Source organism: Dipodomys merriami, unplaced genomic scaffold (genome assembly GCF_024711535.1).
Source record: "Dipodomys merriami isolate MVZ:Mamm:240054 unplaced genomic scaffold, mDipMer1.0.p SCAF_17, whole genome shotgun sequence".
Taxonomy (NCBI): domain Eukaryota; kingdom Metazoa; phylum Chordata; class Mammalia; order Rodentia; family Heteromyidae; genus Dipodomys; species Dipodomys merriami.
In genome coordinates, this window is record NW_027203048.1 from 12,260,606 (window position 1) to 12,280,410 (window position 19,805).

The following is a 19,805-nucleotide window of genomic DNA, read 5'->3' on the forward strand; positions in this document are numbered from 1 at the left end:
GCAACCAAATCTGAAAGACTCTTATCTCCAAATAACCAGCCAAAAGCCAGAAGTAAATTCATGGTTTAAGTAGTAGAATGCCAGCCATGAGTGAAAAAGCCAAGCAAGAGTGCAAGGCCCTGGGTTCAAGCCTCAGTACACACACACACACACACACACACACACACACACACACACACACACACACACACACACACACACACACACACACACAAAGTAGACAAAGATAATAGACAAAAATGTCATATTCCTCAAAAGATGTTGTTAAACATCAAACAGAACTGGAGGGTCTGAGTTCAACAAAGGGAGAAGGCAATGTTTGGCCAGTACCAGAGTGTGGTGGCTAGAGCTGCAGCTGAGGATAGGGAGAGGGAAATTGTTCCATTTCCAGGCCCAGGCAGAGCTTTAGATGAAGCAGTAAGAATGGGACATAATGAGTCATAATGGTACAAAGATTACTGTTAATTTAGGGTACACCTTGCCTCTGCCCTCATATGCAGAATACACTGGAAAGAAGAAAAACTCTTCTTTTCCTAATGAACTAAAACAAACTACCTGATGAGGAGACGAGCCAGGACTTATGTCCTCCAATAAAACCCTCCACTTGGGCATTTGGAGAGCCCCCCCTCCCCCCCCACAAGAGCCCTCAGTCTACAAGTACTAAGAAAAGTTGCCAATCAAGAAGTCCAGGCAAGCTGAGAAAGTTCCCAACCAGTCATTTCTCAGCTTCAATAACAATAATAACAACAACAGGACAAGCAAAGCCAGCAACATCACTCAGTAACATAAGGATTCGAAGAAAATGTCCCTAGTGAAATTCTAGAAAATATTCCATCATGAAACAAGATTAGGGTGCCATTTTTAAATATCAGATAACAATAGATCTTTTAGAAATCAAAAATATAATTTCTCCAAAGTAAAAGGCAATAAATAAAACCACTAGGCAATAATAATTCAAGGACTACTTTTAGAATGTAGAAGAAGACACAGAGATGCAAAACACAAGAGAAGAGATGCACAGTTCAATGACAAGGCTTCCTAAGAGCGAAATCACAGTGTTGGAGAATGAAAGAAACCCAGATCTAGATGCATGCCCACTAAGTCCAAACAGAAACTAATACAATCACAGGAGAGGGAACAGTTAAGACTGAAATATTTTAGCATCCTAATGCAAACAATACCATATTTCTCATCAGCAAAACAAGATGCTAGAATATAATGGATGATTATCTATAATACCCAGGAAAACTTCCTTACCATTGGGAACCTTATAGCCAGGCAATGGAGAAGTCAAATGTTAAAGGAGAATAAAACTGTTCTGATACAGATGACATCTCAGGAAGCTTGCATCTTACACGTCTGCTTTTAAAAGTATTTTGGGAGATATTTCAACAAAATAGAGTTGGAAATAAAGAGGAAATAATATCAAAAAGTCCTAGTATGGCAATTCTGACCCATGCCTAATAACCAGTAAAGAGACTAAGTCACTGTGAAAAAAGGTTCTAAGAAAGAAAGACAGAGAGACAGAAAAAATAGGAGTGGGAGGACTGGAAAAAAACAGGAGGCTTTGAAACACTTTAGCAATACAAAAGCACCAAAGCATGGGAGTAAATAAAATAAGGCACTTAGATACCCCAAAGAAAACATGAAGCAGCTGGTTCAACAAAGAAGAGGAGATCATTGGCCTTGAGGAAAAAATGGAATGGATTGTGAACAATACTGACTGAATAGTAAAAGGAATAAAACAAATAGGTGTGGGTTTCTTTCCCCAACAGGAAGAATGCAAAACAGTCCATAAATTGGAGATGGGATTAAGAAAGAAGAGGTATAAGAAGGTGATTGTTCAAATATGAAGTTTGTGTGTATGTGTGTGTGAGGATGTGTATGTGCATTGTGTGCAGCATTATTTTGAGCAACTGGTAGGCTTTAAGGAAGAATGATCTATCTGAAGATTCATCGGGATTGCACAAAAGCACTTGCAATTGTAGAGGAAAAAATGTAATTGGAGCACAGTAATTAATTGGCTCTGCAATAAAGAATCAGCACCTCTTTGTGACAATATAAAAAATCTCTGTGTTGGTTTCCACATTTAGAACAACTTAGAGTCAAAGGAAAGAAAACTTAATTATAGTCCCAAAATAGAGTGTAGATACTCTCAACTTCAGCAATGTAAAAATTCATCTCACGGAAAAGGAGAGGTGAGGGAAAAGAAAGAAGCGGGAAGGACAGGGCTCTGATGTTCTCATTTTATGAAGTGAGAGTCAGGAGGTATGTCTTTATCTGCTGTCATGAGACTCAAAGGCTTCCGTACAATTTAATACTGTCATGAGATGCACAAGTTTAAAACTTCAAAGCTAAAGGGATTCACAGTAGTGACATCATTCTTTAGAAGAAAGAACAGGATGATGATAAATAAGCTAAGTCATTAGGCTTGAATGGAAGGAGGAAGACACCTTATACTATGCCAGGTTGAGTATGATGTCAGTGGACATGTAACATGTATAGGAACCAGACTAGAACCAGGAAGATGCCATTGCTCTTCAGTAGCAAGGCTGAGGAGGTTGTGAGAAGGGCAGTGAGTATGAATGGTGGAGGAGTCCATTATAAAAAATATATACATATAGTTCATATATAACTATAAATTTATAGTTTATAGTTATATATAAACAGATAAACTATATATGGTTTTTATATAACTATAAATACATATTTGTGTAAGTTTACAAATATATAAACTAGTTTATAATTATATTGTTTGTTTGTTTATTTATTTATGTTTGTCAGTCATGGGGCCTGAACTCTGTCCCTCAGCTCTTTAGCTCAAGGCTAGTGCTCTACCACTTGAGCCATAGCATCACTTCCGGCATTTTCTGCTGAGGAATAGAATCCAGGGCCTCATGCATGCAAGGCAATCACTCTACCACTGAGCCGCCTTCCCAGCCCTATTTATTTATTTAGTTATTAATAAGTTTTTTATTGTGAAAATACCATACAGAGGGGTTACACTTACATGAGCAAGGTAATGAGTACATTTCTTATTAAGCATTGTTGGTTCCTCCTTTGTTTTTCCCCTACCATCCCTGCCCTCCCATCTCCACAACTATACTCACTCCCCCTCCCCGCCAAAGTTGTAAAGTTCGTTTTTCGACATAGCATCTTGTACATCTCATTGTTGCAATGGGTCCACTTGTATCCCTATTTAAACAATTTGTTTTTTCCTTTCCCCTCCCCAAATTATACCTACATCAAATACAGTGAAAGCAGGGGTTATTTACTTATTTATTTATTTATTTTTAAAGAAAACCATGCCAGACTTCAGCAGCTCATACCTGTAATCTTAGTTACTCAGGAGGCTGAGATCCTTTTTTTTTCTAATTTTATTTTATTTTTTTGTGAACATACTGTACAGAGGGGTTACAATTACATGGGCAGGATAATGCGTACATTTCTTATCAAGCATTGCAGCCTCCTCCTTCGTTTACCCTTCACCTCCCTTCCCAGCCTCCCCCACCCCTCCTACCCAATCCTCGCCCACTCCCCCCCCCCCACCGCACCAACATTGTAAAGCTCATTTTTTACATGACAACTTGTACTTCTCATTGTTGCAACAGTCCATCTGTATCCTTAAATGACTTGTTTTTCCCCATCTCCTCCACATCAAATATAGTGAAAGCAGGGGTTATACTGTGGGGGAGGGACATACAAAGCAACAAAGAGATAATCTTATAAATGCGTTAGAAACAAAATGCATGAAAGAAAAAACATTAAAATACATATCTAAGGGTTCATTTTCTTAACATCACATTATCTGACCTTTTCCGCTTGACTCATACATATACTAGATATTGCAAATAAGGGAAACCATGGGATCTATGTTTCTTTGGGCCTGGCTTACTTCACTTAATATAATTTTTTCCAAGTTTTTCCATTTCTTAACAAATGGGGCAATGTCATTCTTTCTGATGGAGGCATAGAATTCCATTGTGTATATATATATCACATTTTCTTGATCCGTTCATCTACTGAGGGGCATCTGGGTTGGTTCCATATCTTAGCTATGGTAAATAATGCTGCAATAAACATAGTTGTGCTGGTAGCTTTAGTGTGGTCTTGTTTGTAAACATTTGGGTAAATGCCCAAAAGTGGGATTGCTGGGTCATAGGGGAGCTCTATGTGAAGTCTTTTGAGGAACCTCCATACTGCTTTCCAAAGTGGTTGAACAAGTTTACATTCCCACCAACAATGAAGTAAGGTTCCCTTCTGTCCACATCCCATCCAGCATCTGTTGTTGTTAGAGTTCTTGATTTTTGCCATTCTAACTGGAGTGAGGTGGTATCTCAATGTTGTTTTGATTTGCATTTCTTTTATGGCTAGGGATGTTAGGCATTTCTTCATGTGTCTATTGGCCATCCTTCTTTCTTCTTCAGAGAAGTTTCTCTTTAAGTCTTTAGCCCACTTATTTATTGGGCAGTTGTTTCTTTGAGGATTTGTTGTTGGGGGATTTAATTTTTTGAGTTCCAAGTCCGTTGTATGGCTAATGAAGATCTTCTCCCAATCCGTGGGCTTTCTATTGATCTTGCTAGCTATGTCCTTTGCCATGCAGAAGCTCTGCAACTTCATGCAATCCCATTTGTCCAACCTTTCTTTGATTTGTTGTGTTTCCGGGTCTCTATTCAGAAACAGAACTTAGAAAATGGCAAAACCTCCCATGCTCCTGGATTGGAAAGATTAACATTGTGAAAATGGCAATACTTCCCAAGGCTATCTACAAATTCAACGCAATACCTATCAAAATTCCAACCTCATTCTTCAAGGAAATAGAAGAGGCAATCCAAAAATTCATATGGAACAATAAAAGACCCTGAATAGCAAAAACGCTCCTCAACGGAAAGAACACTGATAGAGGAATATCAATACCAAATTTCAAACTCTACTATAAAGCCATAGTAATCAAAACAGCTTGGTATTGGCATAAGAACAGACCTCAGGACCAATGGAATAGAATTGAAAACCCAGAAATGAACCTACAGACCTATAGCCATCTAATCTTCAATAAGGGAGCTAAAACAATAGAATGGAAGAAAGACAGCCTCTTCAGTAAATGGTGCTGGCAAAATTGGTTAACTACTTGTAGAAAACTAAAGCTAGATCCTTATATATCACCCTGTACCAGAATCAACTCCAAATGGATCAAAGACCTTGAACTCAAAGCAGACACTCTGAACACATTACAGGATGGAATAGGAGAAACCCTAAGTCTCCTTGGCTCAGGCCGAAATTTTCTGAATAGAGGCTGAGATCCTTAAAACCAACCTAGGCAGGAAAGTTCAGCGACTCTTAGGAAACTGAGTCATGTTGTTAGGAAAGATCAAGAGGACAAATGGAGAGAAAGATGGCAGGAACTTCAGCAATCTAGAACAGGCTTTAGTCACAGCTGCTGAGGGATTCCATGTGACATGGAGCCGGGCCAGAGAAACAAAGTGCAGGGAGTGGAGGGGGCGGGGTGGTTAAAGAGTTTATACATTCTAGAGTAAGACTACAGTAAGACTGTGCTTTGGAATTTCTTTGTCCTGTGCTGTTGGGGATTTATGGTACAAACTGTACTATTTGGGATTTGTGGTGGAAACGGTCCTGTTTGGGGGTTTTATGGTAGGGGTGTCCTGTAGCCAACAGTCCTGCGCTTTCAGATAAGGTCAGGGGAAAATTTTTCCTGAGAACCAGGAGGGGTTCTTGGGGGAGGGAGGTCAGTGGGCCGTGGGAGCAACATGGAGTTGCAAGAACAAAGCAGATTCCCATCACTCTCTTCTCCAATGAACCACCAGAAAACAGGAAGTAGCACTGTGGCTCAAAGTGGTAGAGTGCTAGCCTTGAAAAGCTCAGGGACAGCATCCCAGGTCCTGAGTTCAAGTCCCATGACTGAAAAGAATAAGAAGAAAGAAAACCAAGCATTTTCAAAGGATTATTAAAATCTAAGCTCCAGAACCCATGAAAAGTATGATATATGTCTGATTTTTCACTAAAGGGCACTCTACTTCATACATAATACAGAGAAGGCCTACACAGAACATTGTAGGATACACACACATACACACACACACACACACATACCACATTCCACTCTCCCCATACCACTCAACATAATACATATATGAAACATGACCACATGTCATATACATAAACATATATATCATATAACATTCACACACCCTCCATAGCATACATGCAATGACAACATACCACACAACTTAACACATATTATACCAGATAGACATTATACACACATACCAAACACATACTACACATACAAACATACATCATGACACACCACACACACAATGCTTGATAAGAAATGTACTCATTATCTTGCCCATGTAATTGTAACCCCTCTGTACGGTATTCTCACAATAAAAAAAAGAAAACATAATACATACATTTTATACCACATTCACACACAACCCAGAAAAAGACTATAGAATATTACACATATGCACCACATACACTCCACAGCACACACATGCTATAACACACACACACACACACACACACACACACACACACACACACATCCTTTTACCTTTTCTAAAACAGTATGCTCTTTACAAAATCATAGTGAAGTACAAGTCACAAAAGTTGAACATTAATATGATTTTATCTAGCTATAAATTATTTCCTAACTTTACCAGTCTTACTAATGTTTTTGTTTTCTGTTTTTCCAGAAGGATCTTGTCCAGGATCACATGCTGAATTGCCTTAACTTGTTTTCCTTAATTTTCTTTCATCTAAAACAGCTTCTTGTTTTTGTCTCTCATGACATTGAATTTTTTAAAGATTATAGGCCACTTATCTTACAGAAAATTAATTAAATGTAGTTATTCTGCAGAATATCTTTTAATTTAGGTTTGTCTGGATGTGTCCTAATGATTAGATTTGTGTTGTGCATTTTGGACATACTGAAGTATTGGATTTCATTGATTCTTTCTGATATCTTGAATCTGCCATGGGCATTCTGATATCGTTACCCAAATCTTTAAGAGATTTTTTTTATGAATAAGTGCTCCTCCATTTCTTTGATTGTTGGTTTATCAGCTTCTGGTTTATTTCTAGATCCCTGAAATGACTTTTGTCCAATTTTATGCTTACTTTAAGAAAAGGAAATAGGCCAACTGCTTGAAGTCTGTAGTCAGAAATTCTGCTCACCCTCATTGTTAGTAATTTATAGATAGATTTATTCTTTTTTCTTTTACTTTTTTGAAAACAGATTCTCACTAGGTAGCCCAAATTGGCCTTAAGCTTGAGATACTCCTGTTTCAGGTGCCTATTGCTGAGATTATAGGTATGTACTATAATACCTGGCTTAAAAAAATATGTACTATAGTTTTAAGTTCTGAAAATCCCATTTGGGTTTTTCTGTAAGTTCCTCTTCTATAATGAGAGTTACTATATGTTCAGCCATTGAAACCATGTTTTCCTTTAAATCTTTGGACATTGTTTCCTTTAATTCTTTGAACATAAAAAATGCCTCTTTGTTTAAGAAAGTCACCTCTAGACCCACTCAGCATCCATTTCTGTTGATTTCTCTCTGTTTTACTCTTTGCATGAATGTCTCATCTTTATTAGAAATTTGACTTTTTAGGTAATATACTATTCAGCTCTTAATTCCAATGATTTTTTTTCTGGAGGGCTTTTGTCTGTTTTGTTTTGTATCTTTTATTTCTGGAGGGCAAGGCATCTTCCTCTAAACCACAGATGCTCTCTTCCCCCCGTGTTTCTGCTCACTTATTTTACTCTCGAGAGCATCACTTTTTGTTTGTTCAATCTGACTTCCTAAGGATTGCATAATTCAGTGAATACCAATCATTTGTGTTGAAGTTTTTCACAATACCTTATCCCTTAGGCTCCATCCTCTACTCTTTGATTTGTCTGCATATAAGCACGCAAGGTTGAGCCAGCTCTCAAATCTGCCTTGACCTTCACTTTGCACTGGACTTTCTTGGATCTCTCCTGAGCATGTATTATTATTTCCCAATCAGTCAGAGATGGGTGAGAAGCTTACCTACTACTTCTATGACATCCTGTGAAGTGTCTGATTGATTCTGTTTGCACCATTTTGCTCTGGGACCACAACTTTAGTTATACCTGAGTTGTAGGATTTTCCCTGTTCATTTGCTACTGAATTTGCTACTTTGAGGATTTTATTGGGAATTTGAGGTGGGAGGAGTTGTTTTATTTTGTTGTTGTTGATTTTTTTTTCCTGGCCAATTCTGTAATAATGAGATTATAATTCTTGCCAGTGAATCTGTAGGTAACTCGAGATGTGGGGATTTGCAACAGGTGTACCTTCCTAGATAAAGCATTAGAAGCTTTTCATTATACATGCTCCTCTTTTTAAAAAAATAATCAGCTTCTGGTTGATTCCAGATCCCTGAAATGACATTTGCCCAGTTTTATCCTAATTTTGAGGAAAGAGAACCTGCCAAATTCTTAAGGCCTGTAGCCAGAGATTCTACCCTGCCTCTGATGCATTTGTAGTTTCTACCTGTATGTTGTACAAATTGGATTTTATTATTGGCTATATGATTATCTAATTGCCTTCCATTATTCCTTACTAAAAATAGGTATCGCAATAAGTAATGAGGCACTGTGCCATATACTAAATTCCTATATTTATGAAGTTCCTGAACTTTCTATTTGATGCAATTAGCTTGACTATTTGTGTGCCATTCCTATATTATTTAAATCATAAAGATTTTGTGTCTTAATATCTCCTAGAACCTAGCAAAAAAATGATGCTAAGGGAAGTAAGTCAGGCTCAGGGAGACATATGTGGAAATCAGATCTAAATCATAAACATTTATGAAAACATATACAATGTCCTATGCAGACAGACCTAAATAAATGAACTAAAGTATGGTATACACAGGTAGAATTCCAATGGTGTGACTCCTTTGAATGACTAGTTGACAGCTTAATAAAATAAATACTAGGAAGATGAACATGTTTTGTCATGGAGCAAGGGTAGATGAAAGGAGAGAGAAAAGGTAGGTGAATACATATCATATATCCTCATAACACACAGTCCTGATATTCAATGTACATATGTGAAAATGGAACCATATAATGGGGAGATGGATGGAGTTGGGAGAGATGGGGAATGATGGAATGGGTAACATTGATCATATACGTTACACTCATAAGCAGACCTGTTATTGAAACCCCTTTGTACAAATTTTTTTTTGTTGGTCGTGGGGCCTGAACTCTGGGCCTGGGCGCTGTCCCTCTGCTCTTCAGCTCAAGGCTAGTGCTCTACCACTTGAGCCACAGCGCCACTTCTGGCTTTTTCTGCTTATGTGATGCTGAGGAATCAAATCCAGGGCCTCATGCATGCAAGGCAAGTACTCTACCACTGAGCCACCTTCCCAGCCCTGTACAAATATTTTAAGATGATAAAAAATATTCAAAGAAAATGTGTCTGCACTGAATAGTAATATCTCCTAGGACTTGCCATTTACTACATCTAGCTTCCTTTTCACTATTGCATGTCTCTGCTTGCATGCTGGTTTCCCACTTGAACGTTTTATATCATCTTTTCTAACTTCAAAAATTAGAAAAAGCATATTACCAACTTTCTTGGGATTGCATTAAGTTGATAAATTAACTTAAGCAGAGCCAGCATAATGATGACACTGAGATAGTCTACCTGATAACAAAGGGTTTGCTTCTACTGTGTCTCTTAGAAGTGTTCCAGGGATTTCTTCATATGGGATTCACATATTTCTTTGGGGTGGGAGGTATTTATCTATTTATTTTATTATTCTCAAGTAGTTGTACAAAGGACTTGCCATTTGATGAAACAGTTTATGAGTATATCTTTTTTTCTTCTCTTTTTTTCTTTTTATGGTTATTATAAAGGTAATGTACACAAGGGTTATAGTCATGTAAGTCAGGTAATGAGTACGTATCTTTTTGGACAATGTCCTCTTCCCTCTTTTTCTCCCAGTTTTCCCTCCAGTCCCCATTCACAAGTTGTATAGTTCATTTTCAACATAGTGTGTAGTGAGTACCACTGCTGTATTTGTTCACCCTTTGACCCTCCATTTCTGTACTCCCCCTTAGCCTCCCAAAGACAGATAAACAAACAAACAAGACAAAAAGAAAACAAAAACAACAAACAAAAACCTCTTGTTTCCATTTCCTGGAGATGGAATATATCCTGATGAATGTCACCCTTTGAACATTTCACCTAGCCTTCCCCACCCCTCTGTCACTCTTCTTCCTTTTTTTATTTTTTGTTAGTTGTGGGACTTGAACTCTGGGCCTGGGCATTGTCCCTCAGCTCTCAAGCTCAAGGCTAGGGCTCTACCACTTGAGCCACAGTGCCACTTCCGGTTTTCTGACTGATTTTTTTGGAGGTAAGGGTCTCATGGAGTTTCCTGTCTGGGCTGGCTTTGAACTGAGCTCCTCAGATCTCAGCTCCTGAGTAGCTAGGATTACAGGCGTGAGCCACCAATGCCTAGCTCGGACTACTCTTCTTAATTTTGTAGAATGGGCATTGGATTCTTATCTGTATTTCCCTTTCTTCTCTTCATTTGCCTACCTACCCCTTTCCCCTTAACCTCATCCCACCCCTGTCTAGTACCTTTTCCTGGTGTTCTATTTTGCTGCACATTGATTTTTTGGTTTTTTAAGGAATTTCATTGTTTGAGATCTCCCTTGGGGGTTCACATATTTATTGCTAAGTTTATCCTAATATACTTTGTCATTGTTTTTAATATCTTAACTACACTCAAAATTCTAATAATTTTGACCTTTTACCTAACATCAGTGTTTGATAAGGTAAGATAAGGATGTGACTGTTGCCAGGTGCCGGTGGCTCATACCTATAATCCTAGCTACTCAGGAGGCTGACATCTGAGGATCATGGTTCAAAGCCAGCCTGGGCGAGAAAGTCTGTGAGACTCTTATCTCCAATAAACCACCAGAAAGCTAGAAGTAGCACTGTGGCTCAAGTGGTAGAGCCTTGAGCTGAAGAGCTGAGGGATAGTGCCCAGGCCCAGAGTTCAAGCCCCATGACTGAGAAAGAAAAAAGAAAGAAAGAATGTGACTGTCATGGTCACGGCACCCTGAATGAAGGATGAGATGAGACATGAAGTGAACCCACACATAGCCAGGCACATATGGCTAATGGCTGTTATCCTAACTACTCAGGAGACTGAGATCTGAGGATCACGGTTCAAAGCCAGCCCAGGCAGACAAATTCAAGACTCTTATACCCAATTACCCAGTAAAAAGCCTGAAGTGAAGGTATTACTCAACTGGTAGAGTGCCAACCTTGAGTGAAAAAGCCAGTGATAATGTGAGGCTAAGTTCAAGAATGCACATGCATGTGCAAGTGAGCACACACACGCATTCACACACAATACTAAGTTACCATCACCACTTCTTTTCATGATATAACTAACACCGAACTTGGGCTCTTGAGTGTTATATATTTCATAGTCTGTTTCTGTCCTCACGGCTTAGGGGTACACAATGAAGCACAGTATTACATATTCTTGTGGAGTAGGAACTATTAAAGATATGAGATGTACTTCCTCTGCAGGTTTCTTATTAACCTCCTAACCCCTACTTTAGGATTATTTCATTGGCGATTAAAGTTAGATTCTAAAGCATACACGCTCCTTTCTCAAGCTCCATGAGGGGGGAAGAGGAAGAGAACCCATCAAATTTCCAGCAGCATTTCAAGGTCTCCTCCAGCCCCATGATTTATTCACAGCTCACCATTCCCCCACTATCTCATCCAGCAGTCTCTGTTCTCTCCTCTCTCTCTTTTTTCACTATAAAGCTAATAAGCACCTTTAATGCCAGGAAAGGTGCTTTGAGATTCTAAGATGAAATGATTGAGTCCCTTATTAAAGATGGAGTTGCAGACTGCTTGATGGAAACATAGCTCTGAACCCTTCATGCAATACAGAATAGCTCTGGAATACTCCCTTTCAAAGCTGGGGGCATACTGCTTTTAAAGATGCTAAATGCCCTGTTTTCAGAAAGCAGCCTGTTCCTTTTGGAGTCACCCTTTGGCTGCTGCTCCGGATTCCCTGAGCCAAACAAAACCTCCCAGAGCAGCTGGGCGATGCAGGTGTTCACAGGCTCTTCCAGATTCATACCTGGGGCGGGAACAGAGCACATTCAGGGGCCCAATTTTTTCTGGCCTCAGCCTTCCTCTCTGTCTCCCTTTGAAACAACAGTTGCCCCTGCCCTGTGCTGTCCAGCCATGAACCTCCCCTCCCCCCAGCCTTAGATCTGGCTACCAAGAGGGGATGTTTCCTCTCATTGCTGGTCTCCATACTCTCTTTTTGGCTGTAGAGGAAATCTAGACCCTATGTCCATAGAGACGATTCTAGAAAAGGAGTGGGGGAGGTTGGGGAGGAGAGGAGGCTGCAGCACTCTGCTGAATCGCCTACCACCATTTACTACATTGACATGAGGGGACCAAGCCACATTCTCAGGACTCCTTGCATTAAAATCTGAAAACCAATTCTGGGAAAGAAAACAACATATTTAGGTTCCATAAATGAAGTTTAGAAATGAGATTATAGCACCAGACAGCATTCTTCACACATGAAAAGAAGCATCTAAACTTTAGAGACCAATGGGCATTGTGGCACTTAGGATGCAGCCTCTTTGTCTTTGATCCACAGTGAAGCCATATTTCTAGGCCACAGACCCAATGACAAGGGCTCCTGGAGTCAGGTGTGACCACTGGCCCCCTATAGAATGAATAAAGAGATGAGTGATGATGAAAGTCACAGATGAGAGATTCACCACATGGGCACTCACTCCAGGGAAAGAGGCAAAGTGAGCTCTTCAGCTCATCTTCATGAGCTTTAGATTTAAATAGAGAAAGAAAGAGAGCAAGAGGTAAGAAGAATAAATACGGTCCCAGCTACAGTGTTACCTGGTAGATCATTACCTTAGTCCTGGCTCAGAAGGGGTTCTAGAGAAATTGTTACCTCCGCCATCCTCCAGGGGAGTAATCTGGCTCCTCTGAGATAATTAACTCCCACTCTTCCTTATAACCCATTATAGGTAATTGTCCTGGTTGGAGGTGGTCTAACTTGGGAGGCTCTGCTAAACCTTCCCTTGGGGGTAGTTTCAACTCCCATCGTAAAGATTTTATTGATCAATCCTGTCCTTCCTGGATTCTAAAGGGGGTGCAAGTTGATTGCTGAGAGAAGAGCTCAGAGTGAAGACAGATTTTTAAAAATAAGAAACAGAGATGCCAAGATTTTATCCTTTTAGCCAACTTGTAGGCCCAAGTAAAGAGTTGGTGCATTTTAGCAAAAGCAATATCTAAGTACCTATTATAACAGCATGACCTTGGGGATCACTTAAATCATGCAGGCTTCAGCTCCTGCCCTAGATAAGGAAGGGTTAAAGACATTGGTTTTTTCCCATAGGTCTTCCCATGCCATCTTAGCAAAGATCTTTCTTCTTCAAAGAACATTCTATCAGGAATACTGGGGAGTAATGACAAGATGTCATTGTTGTATAAAGTTCCTGCTTTCCAATATTTTGAGTAAGCCAAAATGTAATACCAATTATAACTGTGTTTAAAATAATTATTCATTTGCCTATAATTATTCTGCTTTATTGGAGTCTAAACCTGTACTTGTAATTGAGTAGGGCTTCTTTATTTTATAACTTTCCATATGATGCATTTATTGCCTCTGCTTTGAAATCTCTCCACCCTAAAACTTGTTCAAGGTAAGCCTGACATTTTTAGGACATGATTTTTAAGTGGTATCTATCTGTGTGCATATTACATCAGCACTTCCAAATTAAATTGTTTTTACTTTAATGCACAGTGTCAAATAGATAAATACCCTACTTGAATTCTTGGGAATAGAGAAAATGGTGTTAAAATTAGCAACATCGCCAGGTGTCAGGGGCTGATGCCTGTAATCTTAGCTACTCAGGAGGCTCAGATCTAAGGGTTGCAATTTGAAGCCAGCCTGGGCAGGAAAGTCCATGAGTCTCTTATTGAGCTCTGGCTCAAATGGTAGAGCACTAGCTTTGAACAATAAAGCTCAAGGATAGCATCCAAGCTGTATGTTTCAAGCCTTACCACTAACTAAATACATACATTCATACATATATACATACATACATGTATGCACACATACATATAAAAATAAACTATCAACATCATAAGCTGCTTAAAATATGAAACTGGGGGAAATTTAGGAATTATATGTTATATATAATCTAATTTTCACCTTAAAACCAGGTTGGACACTTCCAGATTTTATTTATTTTTTTTGGGGGGGGGCGGGGGGTCGGTCGTGGGGCCTGAACTCTGGGCCTGGGCGCTGTCCCTCAGCTCTTCAGCTCAAGGCTAGCGCTCTACCACTTGAGCCACAGCGCCACTTCCGGCTGTTTTCTTTTTGCTTATGTGGTGCTGAGGAATCGAACCCAGGGCCTCAGGCATGCAAGGCAAGCGCTCTACCACTGAGCCACCTTCCCAGCCCCCACTTCCAGATTTTAAAACAAACAAGATACCAGGACATGTCGGGAAGAGCCCTTACACCACTCTTCTGAGGTGGAAACATCTGAGTACTGGTACTGTAGAGGGGATGCAGAGCTTCTCCCATATCCCTGTCCATTCTGCCCAGCACTGATTCACAGCTGCTGACATCTGGGCCTAGCTTTGTCTGAGGTCCTGATCCAGAGCAAGAGGGCTCTGAGGATGCTGCTAGAGCTGCCTGGTATTTCTTTCCCCTGACTGCGGTGGGAAGACTTACATTCTGGTTATGATGTTGGCCTTGCCTGACTCACTCAGCAACCTCGGAAGCTTTGCCCTACTGTCTAGGCCTCAGGTTCTGTCCATAAACCGGGGATGCCCCTGTTCCTGCTACAGGCACCCTGGGAAATGCAACGTAATTCACAGAACATGTCCAAGTGGTTTCCAAGTTGATGCTTTCATTCCATTGTGTCCCTTAAGTCCCCCAGACATGGTGCACCCTTTCTCCCCTGTTCCCATTCTATGGCCTGCTTCCACAAAGGGCCAGCAGTGATTGGAGAATACTGCAAGACAGCCCTATGATTGGGGTGAGTCAAACTGTGTGCTCACCACAGGGAGCCTGCTAATCCACCAGACTCAAAAGCAAGCCAGGTGGACAGCAGGATTTGGAGCATGCTGATCCAAGCAAGCAGCTGCTTCTCAGGCTCAGGTCCCACGACCTGCTCCTCTCCCTCCTGACACTCTTAGGACTGAGCCCATTGGACTGTCCCAGCTCATTAACTGATTATCTGGTTAAAAGCTTTAAACACAGGGATTAGGTGGGTCTGGGATTTTGAAGTTTGCAGTGCTAATGGTATCTGCCAAGCTGGGGCCATTCTAGATCCAAAAGGGTGGCAGGAAAGCTCAGGAGGGTAGGTAGCTGTACTGGAGAGGGGTGGAGAGAGGAACCCTAGTGCCTGTTGAAACTCTGGCTTGCACATCCAGTTTTCAGACAGGCTTCTTTGCAGATCTGAGGCTGTCTCACACCCAGGATGGGAGATACAGCTAAGGCTCCTTCATTTTCACAATGGCTCCCAGAAGGAGCCAGCCATGTGGGTTATACTCCAAGGCAAAGTGGACAGCCAGCAGCCGGGAGCAGCCCCAGCCTGGGGAAAACTCTCCTTGTCAACTGTCTACAATTTTATGGTGGAGCTGGTCTTGATTGGCACTAAACCCTGAGCTACTGACCCCTAAGCTTGTACTAGTTCATTTTCTTTCACAGTGGTTGTGGGGTATGGGAACAATAGGGAAACTGAGGCTCACCCTTGGAAGTCAACTCAGCCTACAAATGGAGCAAAGCTGACCCCAGGTCTAGGGGCTGAGCTCAGAGTCTGCAGCCCTACCACCCTGGTGTTCTAGCTGCCTCCCCATATGAGTAAATGAGGTGCGGAAGGCAGAAGAGGTGTTGACTGAGGGCCTGCTCTGCACTAGGCACTGTATGTATGTATGTATGTATGCTTTGCAGGGCAGTCCTACAAAGTAAATACTTGTGTCTCAGAAAGCTGAAACCCAGTGGCCAAGTTAGCAACGAAAGAACTGAATCTAGGTCTGCCTCACTCCTGCCTACACTCTTCCTACTGGGCAGGCCTGAGTGTAGATTTATAACGCTCACTCCCCTCATTCCTAGAGGAGAGGAAGCCCATGGGCACACCACGGGATTGAGAAAGAAATGGAATCATGAAGTCAGACTGCTTGGTGACATTCCAGAGAAGTTTCTACAAATCCCCAGATCCTGGAAGTTGCTGACCTGAATTTGGAGAATCTGTTTCAGAGCTATTAACCCAGAGAGTCAGAGATAGGAAGTCACGTGGTTTTAGAAAGTCTCCCAGGGGATGACACCAGACCAAGAGTCAGAAAATTTACTTAGATTTTTTTCCCCCTTACTATCTGAGTGGCTCTTGGGTGAACCATTTATCCTCTCAAGAGCCTCGGTTTCCAAAAAGCCTTCCTGAAGTTATTTGCATTTTGTTCTCTCTGTGTTCATTGTGAAACGTGTTAAACATGATATATAACATGCACCAAAGCAGAGACCATTAAAATAACATCTCACTCCTGGTGAGTATGCAGAACAGACAGGAGTAGAATGTCAATCAATGACACAGCTATCCATGGCTGGTCATCCTAGGTGAGTGTGGGTGGTGGGTCAGGCTGTAGAGCTGAGCAACAGGAAGGTGGCACAGAGAAAATACCACTGGCATTGTGTCTTGAAGGATGAAGGTTCCCAGGAAAGAAAGTCCTCTTGGACAGAAGACATAGTCTCTCAGATGGTGCTCATCAATGATTCTATCCAGTTTGTCCAGTCTAAGGCAATCAGTCTGCTTCTACAGTATCCTCAAGTGCTTTCCTTGCCAGGAATCCCAATTCACCATGAAACCAGTCTTCTGAGACTCCAAAAGGATGAGTTCTTGGCTTGAAATTTCCCAGAATTGCCAGGAACAGGGGACATTCTCTTTCCTTTAGCAACTTCTTCCAAGATTCTATCCTGTTATGCTTTGTTCCCTGCCCAGGCCTGCCCAGCCTTGTCCAGTCTCACCCAGCCCCATTCTCCTCTGCCTATTCTATCCAACCCTAGGAGCACTAACAAGTTCTGCCCTGGCCTACCCAGGCCAGCCAAGCTCTGCCCAGGACAATGTAGACATGCCTTGTGTCTGCCCAACTCAGCTTTGCCCAGGTAAGCCCTGTTCCATCCAATCCTGTTCTGTTCCATTGTGCCTGGCCAGTTCAGTCTTGCCTATTCTTGTTGGCCTCGTGCTGTCTTGACCTACCAGGACAACATTCTGTCCTCTTCTGCTCTGTGAGTATTTAGTATAGACCCACCTTCCCTCCTAAGGGCTAAAAGGAAACTTTAAGACAGGGCACTCTCTCTCTCTCTAAAGCTACATATGGAGATGCTCTATGGTTCCTACTCCTACATCTGTGCTGAGAACATGTGATTACTATATGGCTATGATTTCATTCCTGTATGTTCCTCTTTGTAAAAAGCTATAGCAAAAACCTCAGTCTGGACTAATAGCTTTTACATTTCATTTAATCAACTGGGTTGTTTCTACCTCTGGGCATTGTGACTTAAAGTTAGTTATCACTTTAAAGCCTTGAAAGAAGGAGAGGAACTAAAGGAAGAGGCCCTGGACTCTTTTTCCACATCTAGACAAGGCGGTGTCAAAGCTCTTCCAAGATCTACAGTAGTGAAGTCAGCCAGAGGGAAGAATTTCACTCCACAGGGAGCAATTGTGCCCCCATGAAGAAGGAACTACCATGTAAGTGCCTACAAAACTGGTTGCACTTGCCCTAGGGACTTTAAAGAACGCTGTTGGGAAAAAAGAAGAAAGATCCGCAAGAAATAAAATGGTTTACAGTCTTAGGCTTTCTAGATGCAGAAGTCATAAGTGTCTTAAGGCAGAGAAAGGGAGGAGCCAAGTAGATGCCCGAGGATAGAATGATACAATTCATAACATCACAATGGTTGACTGGTATGAAAATTCATGTCACATCTGAAACTTTATGAGGTCACAAGCAGGATAAGAGGTCACATAAGGTCTATAATGTCACAATGGTAATGTGATGTCACAATATTATGATGTCATAATAGGTTTGTGATATCACATTGAGACAGCAATGTCATGATGACAATGCGAAGTCACAATGGACTTGTGATATCACAATGACATGTTAGATCTCAATTGTCATGAGGTCACCATGAGGCATGTGTTCACAAAAGGGACTATGATACCACCATGTCCATGTGACGTTACAACTGTTATGAGGCCATCATAGGCTTGTGACATCACAATGGGATGGTGATATCATGAGGACAATGTGATGTCACAATGGGGAGGATGTCACAAGCATTTTCTGGTATCACAATTCATGTCACATCTGAAATTTTATGAGGTCACAAACAGGATATGAGGTCACAATGGCTCTCTGATGCCACCATGACAATGTGATGACACAATGTTATGATGCCATCATAGGGTTATGAGATCACAATGGCTCAGGAATGCAATGGTGACACTGATGTCACAATGGTGATGAGGTCACAATGGGTTTGTGGTGTCACAATGTCATGTCAGAGCTCACTTGTCATAAGTGATAGTGAGGATATGAGTTCACAAAGAGTCTGTGGTGTCACTATGTCCCATGTGATAGCACAAACTATGAGGTCATAATAGGTGTATGGTGTCACATGAGACAGTGACATCATAATGGCAATATGATATCACATACATTATAAATTCTTAATAGTTTTGTGATGTCACAATGGAAATGAATGTTCAAAAGGTCATGATGTCACAATGGGTTTGTGATGTCACAACACCACGTCAGATCTCAAGGATCATGAACTGACAGTCTGGATATGAGTTCACATGTCACAATTGCAATGGGATGTCACAAAATGTATGGCATCATAATAGGCTTGTGATGTCACAATAGATTAGTGATGTCACATGACAATGTGATGGCACAATAGTAAGGATGTCAAAGTAAGTTTCTAATATCACAATTCATGTCACATTCAAAACTGTCACAGCTGCAATGCGATAACACAATGTTATGATGTCACAGGAGGTTTGTGGTGTCACAATGGGTTAGTGATGTTACAATGGCAATGTGATGTCACAATGGGTTTGTGATGTCAAGATGCATGTCACATGTAAAACTTTATGAGGTCATAACAGGATGTGAGGTTCCAAAAGGTCTATGACATCACACTGGCCATGTGATGTCAAGAGCATGAAGTGTACTTTGCTTCAGTGTCATTGTCATCATCATTGAGAAGGAGCAGGATTCCTGGAATCCTGCCATAGGAAGAATCAAAGGATATTCACAGAAAAGAAGTGATTTTTTTTCCCTCAAAGATCCCTCATCCTGGCTGGAGAACTCAGGGAGATTAAGCTATTCTGTACAAAACTGTCTGTTCTAAGTGTCCACATGACCATGGGGATCATATGGAAGTCTTTAATCAACGAGGTTTTAGGAACTTCCTCTACCTCTGTGCCAAGAGTGGGTGGAAATTACAGACACCAAGGAAAGTGGCCATCTATCCTAGACTGTAGCAATGACCCAGGGGCCCAGGGTAGGAGGCCACAAATGTGGCAGATAGGTAGTGATGTATGTTCACCAACCAGAGACAAACTCAAAAAAGAACATTAATCTGCATGATCTAGTTATAGGAAGGTGGGAAGGGGGAAGGAAAGAGGAAGAGAGACAGATAGGAAGCTGTCCCTCCTTTAATCTTAGGCCC

At 41.1% G+C, this 19,805-nt stretch overlaps 1 long non-coding RNA gene across 1 annotated transcript in view; it reads right to left on the bottom strand.

Moving 5' to 3' along the window:
• Positions 1-3,573: 3,573 nt before the first annotated feature.
• Positions 3,574-19,805, bottom strand: part of LOC138829167 (uncharacterized) — a 161,304-nt gene continuing 145,072 nt past the window's right edge. Inside the window, exon 3 of the long non-coding RNA XR_011372499.1 lies at positions 3,574-3,684. This is a non-coding gene — a long non-coding RNA (uncharacterized lncRNA). The remainder of the gene's footprint in view (positions 3,685-19,805) is intronic.